The following is an 11,841-nucleotide window of genomic DNA, read 5'->3' as shown; positions in this document are numbered from 1 at the left end:
CCGCACCCAGGAAACCCCGCTCTATCTCCCTGTTCCTCTCTGATGGTGTGGCCATTGCCCGGGGGCTGAGTGGCTTCCGTCTGTCATTGAGCATCCGTTTTTTACACTATACCGAATGCCTTTTTCTGAAAAGGCGAGCACAAACCACATGTCCCTTTTGATGCCTTAGAAATACCTTTAAGGGAATCAAGAGGTGTGAATGAAATACTGAGTTTCTTATACTGCCTTAACACTCTTGCCTTGCAATCTCTGGGACCTGTTTGAAACTTAAATGTACGAGGGAACGATGCCAGTACATGATAAGTTTACAAACAGAACTCAAATCAACTTCTTTTCCTTTCTTTTTCTATAGCATCTTAAAATGACGAGGACAAAATCAGCATTTTCATTGTGGTCAGATACCCTCCGGGTTTTAACGGGTTCCCAAAACGCCAAACTTTGAGCTCCTCTGAGGCACCCATGTGAGTCCAGGCGGTACGGAGAGAAGCGATGCCAGGCAGCGTCCGTCGTCAGCCGCCGGTCAGCAGAGAATGGAACTAGAGGTAGAGTTGGGCCATCAGACAGAAAATAACTCTTCGAGAATGTTAATGGGGAAGGAATTTGACCTACAAAATATGGGCCGCTTGGGATTTTATTTTTTTCTGATTGGAAGACCAAATTTTTGCTAAGCGCATTCTTCTTGTTTGGTTTCTCGCGCATAAATTCTCCCTTCTGTTGTACGGGGTAGATCTGAGCTCTCCGAGTACTTAGGAGGCCCCATGCGATGCATTTCGGTGTAACAACCTGGTGCTGCGAGTCCTGGCTCGGGCAGCTGCCCAGCAGACCAGCAAATTCTGGTGGGAAGGGCTGGACGGGAGTCGAGAGCTAGAAACAGGGTGTCTCACGGTGCGATGCTGCCTGGCACCACCAGCTACACAGACTCAGCAAGGGCACCCGCCTTTGCTAATAAAAAAAGGAATGAAAGTACTACTGTTTTACCTTCTGACACAGAGGATGTGAAGAAAACAACAGTTCCTGTGGCATTAAGTTCGTAACTGGCCACTTCGCTTCCAGCTTCTTTGGAAGATGCTGGTGTCAGCAGGCGACCGAGCGCGGTTTGTAAATAGACACAAACACGACTGATCTGCTGTAACTTCTGTTTTCATCCACACTTCTGAGCACCTTAATAATTAATCAGCTAACAAGAGTTTGTATAGGGAAGAAATGTTCTATACTTATATTTAATCCAACTGGGCAGTTTTTTAAATGGAAAACGTGTAAATAGTGTCGTAAAAGCCAATCTCTGCTTTCCTTGCCATCGTGTCACTGTGTTCCCCAGCACAGGTCTCTCTGTAAAAGAGAAACTACTGTACTTAGTAACTCCAAGGTCCGTATTTAACTATTATTCGTATATGAATTATTTCTACCCTTTTAACAAGCAATGTACTAAACGTTCTGAGATCTGAAGAAAACTCGTGTGAGTCTCGGATGAGAACAGCAGCATTTACTGTATTAACCCTGGTTTCTGTTCTTGGTGGGATCAAGTACAGATTTACCTGTAGGAGAGCTTGTGGAAGGCATTGACAAGCCCAAAAAACTTGTTCTTATTGAGAAGATCTCTCCTTAGGCTGATGGAAATGCCGTTACTCCAGCTGATGAGCAGCATAGATGGGAAGGCTGCCGGCTGCATGGATGGGATGGGGTGGAAGTCCTGGGGCAGGGGTGGAGAAGGCATCTGGACGGCAAAGCCGTTGGAGAAGGCATCTGGAAGGCAAAGCCATTGGGCTCTTGTCTTTGCTTCAAGCGTTTGGACATCCCCGATGGTGGTTTAGAAAGGGGAAACAAGGGAGAAACAGAGGGCTGCTTTCCAGTGTATTGCAGATTATTGATATACCTCAACTAAAGCTCAGCACTTTTACTCGTGGTGGGAGAAACGCAGACGCCGAAGAAGCGGACACCCCTGCAGCGGAGCGGATCCGAATCCGGTCCTGGCAGCCCACGACTTGCCGCCCGTGGTCCCGCTCAGCTGTGCCGTGCGCCCGGCAGCGGCCCACAAAGGCTGGGAATGGGATCGCCGGTGCTCGAGTGAGTGCGTGCCCAGAGAGGAGGAGGCGGCAGCAGCCACAGTTGTGCCCCGTCGCTCCCTGGTGCCACCCTGGGAGGAGCAGGTAACGCCCATCTCCCATGGGAGATGCACAAACGCTGCAGCCGGAGGCATCAACTGAAAATTAGATGTTTGGGAGCCGATGGAGTTTAAACCTGAAGGATAAGATCAGCAATGGGAGAGCTGACTTTTCAAACTCTCTTCTGACAGATTCAGCAACTACTTGCTACCGTTGGGTTAAACACGGAGAGGCGCTGACACGTGAAATCAGCAGTGATCAAACCACGCCAGCGTTTTCCTCGGCGGACGTCAGTCGCCGCGTCCTCTGAAACCAGAAGCCATTTTCCGTGCGTTGTTACGTTCGGCCTGAACGTCTTCACCGGAGGCGTACGGGACTATTTATTATGGCCATGAAAGTAAAAGTTTTGCTTTTGAATATTATCTTCTAAGGAGGAGTGGGAGCTTGGGGGCCCACAGTTGAAGTCTAATATTAACTTCACAAGAAGCAAACGGAGTTTATTGCCGCTGCTCCGGGTTTTCCATCTCGGTTCGTGAGCTGTTATTTAACGTTATTCCAAAACCTCGGCATCACGTGCTGGGAAAAGGGGGAGAATGAGAGGGGTGGCTTTAATTTGTTACCTGAGTGTGCTCAGCCGATCACAAGCCAGATTTATTTCTCATCTATAACAATAAAATTTAAGGCCTGAGCCTTCCTTGCTTGCTCACGTGTAGTTATTTTGCTTATTATGAGACTTGAAGTGTTTATTCCAGTACTCGCATCTAGGTTTCTTCTGCAAACAATCACGAACATCTGAATTAACGCATGCATCGCGTGAATATTTGCATTCTGGGATTATTTGGTGTTGGGTGGCTTTTCACCGAGCTTCGCTTTGGCTGGCGCAGGCCATCTGAGCGCTTGGGATCACGGGGAGGGAATTTAGACCTCGTGAGCAACACGGTGACTTCTGCAAACTGCTGCTTCTTGCAGGTGTTGGAAGAATCATTTCAGTCCAAGGTTAACCATCGGGTATTTCAATAAATTTGCAGATGTTACTTGTTTGCAAAAGAGAAAAAAGGGAGCGTTGCTGCAGTTAATAATACAGATGGTGTGACGTGGTGCAGGTGGCACCATAGAGATGGTGCAGATGTCTTCAAGCTGAGGAGGACCTCAAGTTTAGAGGAGGACCTCAAGTTTAGAGGCTGGCGTTTAAGCCAGTGCTCAGGTAGGTAAGTGCCCTTGTGGGTCCCAGCCGCTGTGGCCGGCCTTTTACGTGGTTTTATTTGAAGAAGAACCTGAACCCGAGGGAGCTGCTCGTGGTGGCCTCCATGCGAGGGTCTGTCCTTCCACCACAGCCACCCGCCGGCCACAAGCTGGGGACTGGGAATCCCTCGGGGAGGCGAGGGTGCAGCTGCTCTTAGAAACACCTTTAAGCGTCAAAACGATGCCTCCGACAGTTCGCTTGCTGGCCCGGTGGTTGTTCTTCCCCAGTCACAAATACGTGACTATTTTGACGGCAGTTTATTTTTAATCGTGTTGGGATTCAGCAGCTGTTCAGCATCGCAGAGCTGCGTTAACGAGATCTTCAGAGCTCTACCGTTAGAGTCATGAAAAAAACTCAACTTCAGCTTACTTTTAGTTTTAGGGGCATCCTGGGAAGTGTTTCCTATGCAAATCCCACCTGGATCCTAGACTAAAACCACAACATAAGTGTATTATAAGCGGAACTATTGGAGACTGGACTGCTGATGATCATTTCCGTCCCTTTTAACCCAAGACGAACACGTATTTGAGCCATTTCATGCCACCATCTAGCATTTTGGAGAGCTTGCGGTGAGAACGCTGTATAATGCGGCATGCAGTCATTTCAGGTCTGAAATGTTCTTTTTTTTCTTTCCCATTGATGGTAAGAGGAATCGAAGAGGACAAATACACCATATGGTGTTTGCTCCTGAAGAGTTGCCTTTGACGTTTTTCAAAGGCAGAGTTTGATTTTGAAGTAGTACAATACTCGGGTGAATGTAGTCCTCTCAAAGTGCATCTTCACTTTCCGAGACCACGCTCACCACGGTATTTTAAACTGCCATCTGGCCACTGGCGGAGCTGGTTTGTAACAATCACATTGCTAAATTCAAAGAGTAGGATTTTATTTATCAAAAAAAAGGAGAATCTGTCTTAAAAAGACAACCTTCTTTCATGGGGGCTTGTTCTGTCGGCTCTTGGGTTGCAGCAGAATAGATTGCAACAAAAGGATCTCGAAAAGGTTGCTTTGATTAATCTTGCAGTGAAAATAAGGTGTTTTAAGAAGTCTGTATAAATTTCTATTAAGCTTTGGAGAGAATATACCCAAGTACATCTTTGACAGGACAGACTACACCTAACAATATAATTAATTCCTGTGATATGTCACGGTTGCATGAAGTGTTTGTGTGTACACACAGATGGTATATTAAGTTTAAGCAATAGATAATATTCCTCCCAGAAAATGGCAATAGACGTAGGTAAAGGTGTTTCACGGTGTGATTTGAACTCTCTGCTTACTCTCTGTGCTTCGGTGTCCGCAGGTGAGGACCGCTGGGGGCATGTCTGATGGCCGCTTAGTGCTTGGGTGCCAGCTCTGTCCTCGTGTCCGTGGGAATTCCTACCTAGGTCGTACTGGTGGTGGTAGAAATATCTGGGGCAAAACCTGGGGTAATTAAATCAAACTTTGATAGTCCAGGCTGCAGAATGGAGCAGGTAAGAATAACCGGGGTGTGGGATTGGCTCTGTGATCAGGGAGAGCAGAGGGAAGAACTGTGAGTTATTTGGGAGGTTTTTTTGAAGAATATCATTCTCATGATACCCTATTTTTATACAGCTCTGCACCAAAAGGACGCTTTATAAAACTGATTTGAACAGCCTAAGTCTAGTGCCAAGTCTAATGAAAACAGGTCACAGCGGAGCAGCCTGAACCTCGCAGCTTGGCTAAAACCAGTCACAAACCAGCTGCTAAAAATGCAAAATCTTCAAACTCTTCACCCCTGTCTCGCATCCCCCGTTGGCATCGCTGCTTGGGCGCCCGGGGCTGCCACCACCTCATCCGTAGCGCTGGAGGTACCCGTCAGCGACCGCCGGCTCTGCCCAGGGTTCGTGGGGAGCTGGAGGGAATGAGCTGGTGGTGATGCCTCCGTCTTGCTGCCGTGGCCTGTGCTTTTCCATCCCTCGCTGCCTGTTGTGGCGGTTCCTTCCATAACCACCACCAAAAACCAGCAGGGCACCACTGGGCAATTCTTACAACTATTGAAAAGGAGCTGGTCTGCATTTCTAACTGTATGCAAACCAGTTTGGTTTTCGACTCAACAAATGTGGGTGCAACTCCGACCGTGTTCACGTTTTTTTTTTTTCACCTGCTATTTCTCCTCTGCTGCAGGTTGACAGTGCAAGAAGGGCAATGCCGGGTTAGGGAATGCCGTGCCTCCGGTAGCAGCGGTGACCTGTGCGGCTCTGGGACGGAGCAGGCAGTGCCGGGCTGGCTGTTTCTCTGTGGTTGTCGCAGTAACTATTTAAAAATCCTGGGGCACTTCTGTTAGTCCCGCTGGCACTTCAGGGGGGAAGTGAAGATGAGTGGAACAGCTTGAACTCAGCCAGGTCCAATTATAAAGGGAGGTTGAGCTCCAGGATGAGTAACCATCTGGCTGCGAACGGGGCTGGATGTTGAGACAGGCAGCGCCGTCGTGTTTCCGTGCCGTCACCCCGCTGCTCTTGGAGCAAGAGTAGGGTGGGTCGATGTCAGATGGGTGAGGTGAAATAGGTTTTGGAATGACAATTGAATAAAGAAAAATCCTCTTTAAAAATATATGCTGTCTGCCCCCAAATTCTGCTGGCCGCTGTTAACTGCTTCAGTGCCAGCAGGAGTGCCCAGGACAGAGCCACAGTAAAAACCTTCTTGCCCTAGCGAAGCTCAGTGTTGCATCTCCCCGTGTGAGAAAGAGGACAGTGAAAACACACTGCCGATGGGAGACGGAATGGAGAAGACAGCACGTGAGCGTTCAGAGGTGATGAAATTCCCCTGGTGAGCAATAACGTGCAGTAAGGGAAGAAAATGGTTTCAGCCCGAAGTATTTTTGCTCTGTTCTGCAAGGGACCTGTGCTCACGAGCGGCTGAGTGCCGGGAAGCCGCCGGTCATCCAGGTAAGTCCTTCTCTAAAACACTCCACAGCGTTGCAGGAGGAGGAAAGTGAAATGAAACATGCCCTGTGCGTGAACCGGGCTCAGCAGATCCGTGCGCGTGTGCACGTATAGAAATGCACGTGTTTCACGCACTGAATGCCTCTGGCTCAGTCCTCTGGATTGGAAAGGTTTGTTTCCATCCTTGTAGTTCCATCTTTCCCTCTCATCACAAAGCTCAGCCACATCTCTTCAGCCTCCTTCGCCTCTGGAGATGCGAATTCCCTCACCATGAGGAGCGCTTCTTGGCACTGTCGTAGGAATAAAAACGCCAGGAGCCCGGGATACAACAAAGCAAATGCACAGAGGATCCGAGCTGTCCCCATACAAATCATCTGCTTTTTCAACCTGGTGGAGGTAGTTGATACTTGAGTTACTCCATCCGCGAGCGAGTAGCCCATATTTTTAGGAGTTCGATGAGCCTAACCATGTTTGTGGATGGGCAGCATTCGCATCCTACCGAGGAAGACTCATCAGTCCTCAAAGTCACTGCTGAGGAGGAGGAGACCTTCTCAGTTGAAGGTCTCCTCAGGCGCAAGAGTCAATCGTTTGGCAGAGCCGGGTGCGAGGAAGGCTAGGGAAGGCAAGAGGGACATGCAGACTCCTGCCGTCTGTCCAGTGTAGATAAACAGTTTCCAGGGAGGTCTAGAAACAAGAGACAACCATCCTGGAAACAGTTAAAAACGCTTTGGAGGGGGCTCCAGATTTTCCTTGTGTAATCCCATGCAACTGTCAGCTGTGAAAGGAAGGAAAAAGAAAAGCCTTTCTCTCCAGAGAAGATGGTATATGATGGTTATTCATGGCAGGCTGAAAAGGCTGTCACTGCAGCAAAACAAGGCCTTATATTTGAGTGCTTCTGCCACTAATTCAGCATGCTGAGCAGCTGGAGCCCTCTGTGGTCCCACCAACCAAGATAGCGCATTATTCTCTTCCCACAAAAGGATGCTGATAAATTCGCTTTTCTGGCCAAAATTAGCAGCAAGTCGGGGGCTCACGCCACCCGTGCACAGTCCACGCCGTCTCTCGGACGTGGCTGCGCATCTCATCCTGTTATCTGCTTCTGGAGCTGCACCCCACCGCCTTCCTGAGTGCCGCCGGTGCCGGATGGGCTTCGCCTGGTGGGGGTGAGCTGCTTCATCCTCCCACGGCAGAGGGACAGGCTTGGCTGGGAACGGGGACGGTGCTGGCACGTGGAGTTGTGCGTCTGCAGAGAGCTGGCGGTGGTAGTTTATTTGCGTGTCGCCCCTTAATCCTCAGCTCAGTCTCTGATGAAAAACTAAAGAGGAAACCGAAGGAAATGGTGGCAAAAATGTCAGCCCGTGAACTGCTGAGCAACAAACCGAAATATTGAATCACAGAGCTGTTTTCAGAGGGGCTGAACAGCAGGAGCCTTGGTTTCTTCTTTTGGCTGTGACTTCTCTGTCTCCAGAGACACCGACTGACATTTCGCACCAACGGAACCGGCTCATTATAAACCAGACACGGGCAAGACCTGTTCGTCATCTCCCCACCGGGTGAGGGTCCGTTCCCGCAGCAGGTACTTTGTCGCTCTAAATGATGTTCCTCAAACCCGCGAACACAGCCGTTGCCGGTAAATGCTAAGATCTTCCGTCCTCTCGCCTGCCCCTTTGAGCTGTACCCCCAGGAGCTGTGTGGTCTCTCTGTGCTGCCGCATCTCCAGACGAGCGTCACTGCGCACGTACTCGGTTTCCGTTAACAACCCTTATTTCCCGACTCGGTGATTAGGAGCAAGGCAGGGATCTGCTCTGCAGCCTGCTTCTCCCTGGTCTGCCGAGTGCCCAGGGGTAAAACCACCCCAGCTCTGTGTGCGCGTCTTTAATCTCATCTGTAAAATGGGAGACGTAAAATAAAAAAATAACGCTTTTAGACCGATGACTGATGAAAAGAGTGAGGTATCCTCTGGTTTTCTCCTCCAATCATTAAGCTTTTATAGAATCATAAAATGGTTTGGGTTGGAAGGGAGCTTTAAAGACCGTCTAGTTTAGGGCAGTGAAGGTATCGTGAACGGGCTGAGTGGCAGCCTGCAGGGAACCCACCTCCTGCACCAGCTCGTCCAGGGACGGGCAGACACCGAGCCCTCATGCCCCAGCTGCTGCGACTCCGTTTCTGGCTGAGGCTCCTGCTGGACCCCCAGAGCTGTTTGTTCAGCAGCAGCCATAAAAGAGCCAGGCTCTGCTCTCTGAGGAGATGAATAGAGAAAAGAAGGGGTGGAGGGAGAAACCTGGGAGAAAGGAAGCCGAGGGGGTGGGAGATGAGCAGGCAGCTGGAAGAAGTGGAGCTGAGTGGTGGATTCAGGGACTCCCACCAGGTCCTGGAGGCCTGTTTGCATCTGGGGTGCAGAACCACAGGCAGACAAAGGTCTTTTTTGGGAGGATGTCCCCAAGGCAGGGCTGTCGCTCCAGAGGACAGCTCTTTCCCAGCCGCTGGGCAGGTGGGAAGAATTGCGTTTCCTGGTTAAAAAATCTGTTTGACTTCAGAGTTGTGCAGCTCTTGGAGCGGTGAGCTGTCTTAGGCGAGGACGGACCGCCCTCTGCAGGGGAGCTGATAAAAGTAGGGCTCCGGGCCTTTAATTCACTGCCTGGATTAAACCCTACAGATCAACCCCACAGGGGACTCAAACTGATGACACCACCCAGGGCGAGAGCCTGCCATGACCTCACATCCTCCAGCAGCTTTCCATTTTTAGTACCCGTGATGTGCAGAAGAGCTGCAGGGCGAGAGCGTACCAGCGGTTGGTGATTTGACATCAAGCTTTTCCCCCCCTGCAGAGAGAAATAATGGGATCGCACCTATTTGGCATCTGGGTGAGCAGCGAGGAGCGGCTGTAGGGCTGAGCTTGCAGGGTGGCGAGCGTTCCCCGCTCCTGTGAATGAAGCTGCGAGGTGCTTTGTCTCCCTGAATCGCAGCTGGTAGGTTTTCTCCAGCAAAGTATTTAAGCACGTCGTCATCGAGCGGGTCAGCAGAGTCATTTACGTCAGCGTGGATTGCTGTTGCGCTTTGTTGCGTGCGTGCGTGTGGCTAAGCACTTTGTTTGCCTGGGTCGGTATTTAAGTAACAGAGGTTAGACTAGAAAAGGAAATGATGCTGTTTCTGGCGACCCGAGTCCACGCTGCGCAGGCGCTGAGGCCACCGGGGTGGTAGCCATGTGTCTAAAAAATATAAAATCCCATCTTCAGCTTGGACAGTCTCTTCACTGCGCCCTCTGAGAAAGAAGGCAGGGAGTAACCTCTTCCCATGTGGGACTGAACTGCTAGGTGTACCTGCTAAATTAGGTGGCTTTTAAAACCTAAAAGAGGCTCATGCTTTGTAGAAATATTTAAAAAATTATGTTGGAGACTGCTTTTTCTCTCGGAGAGAGGAGCATGTGATCTATTGGGGGAGCTCAAAATAAGTCCAAATCTTTCCGAACAATAAGCTGGTGCTGCCACCAGTTTCTTCATAAACTCTACACCCCACCCCCCACCCCCGATATTTGGGACAGATAATGTACAACTCACATTCACGTGAGTTTATCAGTGGTTTAAAAAACACGATGTCTTGTTGTTCAGGCCTTTGTATGCGGTGCTGGAAAGTAAAAAGTATCCAAAAAGCAACACATAGAGCTGTTATCCCTGGGAGTATTCCCCGATGGCTGCAATTTGCGGTCTGCAGGAGCTGTGGGGAACGACTGAGACTGAGGGAGAGTAATGAACTGACTCTCCTGGGCTCAATCAGGCAGAAAACACACACTGACTGCAATCCCGCTTCCAGGCCTGGCCACACGCTCTCCCTGGGGACACGGGGGACCGCTGCGGTGAGGGCTGGCAGCTGGAGGCTTTTGCTTCTGACAGCATCTGACAGCTTCTGCTGGCGGTTTCCTGATGGGGGACTGCCAGCGCCTTTTGGCTTCAACGGACTCCGGGAGCGGTGGAGGAGCAGCCCTGGGAGTGCATTAAATGAGGACATTAAATAACAGCAGGGGTGCAAAGGGACCCCAAAACCCTCCTCAGGACAGAAGGGATTGCTCGAGCCTGCAGGTCAGGCAGTCTAAGCCAAGGTCCTGCAAAGGAAAGGGAGCAAATCCTCCTGGAAGCCATTTCCAAGCACCCGACGTGGATAAAGGCGGTCGGGAGCAACCGACATATAGATTTACTGAGGGTAAATTGTTTCTAACAGCTTTCTGCCATGGCTGCCTGATGGCTTTCTTCTTTCAGCACGCTGCCTTTAGAGCTCTGGCCAGCAGGCTCAGAGCAAAGATCTGTGGCTTCTGCAGCTCTGCATCATGCCATCTTTTATCCTCGAGTGCCTTTCGGCACTGGCTTCATTCAGCCTTAGCCCACCTGATCCTTGGATTGAGGAAAATAAGCCTAAACTGGAAAAAAAAAACTTGCTAGCTAAATAGGTCTGAATTTTCAAGAGACTCGAGTTCCCTCGCTCTCAGAAAAGAGAAAAATCATGTTTGTGGAAGCTGTCAAGAATTGGAGACTTCCATTCACAGCAGTGCCGATGAAATCTTGATGATGGCGTTAGGTTCTCTGTAATTTCAGCTACCGAAGGGCTTCTGACTAAGTGCCAAGGCTTGTTTTATAGCAGAGGTTTTGTAGCTGGCGCATAACTCGCTATCCGGATATCTCGTAACTAAGACGTCTTGACGCTGTTCCAAATCCAGATGTCTGCGCATTCTGGGAAGTGATACGATGCACAATCGATGTAAAGGATTTATGCCTTTTATTGTTTATTTGGGCTATAAAAACTCACCATGTAACTGTTTCTCCTTGATCACATTTTTAATATCAACCTTCTTCTACAGGAGGAGTTAGATTGGATGATTCAGCTAGCAATACGTGGCCAGTGAGAGTCCGTCTCGGATGACTTGACGTGCAGAAGGGTCCAAGCAGACGTAGAGGTAACATTGTGGAGCAGCAGCTGCAACGCTGCTTTAGCAGAGTCCCGCGGCCGGCTTTCCCTTCAGCGACGTTCAGCAGGCAAATCGTAGCTCCAAAAGCTGTTTCTCATTAGTGCCAAGATGGCCCTCTGCTTATCAGCTCGTAGCCTCTTTTCTCACTTCCGTCGTAGGAAACTAAGCTGATTTGCACTGGTTAGGAGATTCGGAGACCTATGAAGGTTAATGGATCTTTTTTTTTTTGGCAGGTTTCTGTATTATTTTTGGCTGTCACTGCCATAGGGTGACTAAAGCACGCTGTTCTCATTAGAGAGAGTTTCAAGCCTGAGACACAAGTGTAATGATCTGGATGAGGGGATCGAGGGCACCCTCAGTCAGTTTGCAGGTGACACCAAGCTGGGTGGAAGTGTCGATCTGCTGGAGGGCAGGGAGGCCCTGCAGAGGGCCCTGGCCAGGCCGGGTCGATGGCCCAGGCCACGGGGTGAGGGTCAGCAAGGCTCAGGGCCAGGTCCTGCCCTGGGGGCACAACAACCCCAGGCACCGCTGCAGGCATGGGGAGGAGCGGCTGGGAGCTGCCCGGCGGGAAAGGGCCTGGGGGTGCTGGTCGACAGCCGCTGGACATGAGCCAGCAGTGTGCCCAGGTGGCCAAGG

The sequence above is a fragment of the Platalea leucorodia genome (genome assembly GCF_965183815.1).
Source record: "Platalea leucorodia genome assembly, chromosome: Z".
NCBI classification, from domain to species: Eukaryota; Metazoa; Chordata; class Aves; order Pelecaniformes; family Threskiornithidae; genus Platalea; species Platalea leucorodia.
Note: the sequence above shows the minus strand (reverse complement) of the source record.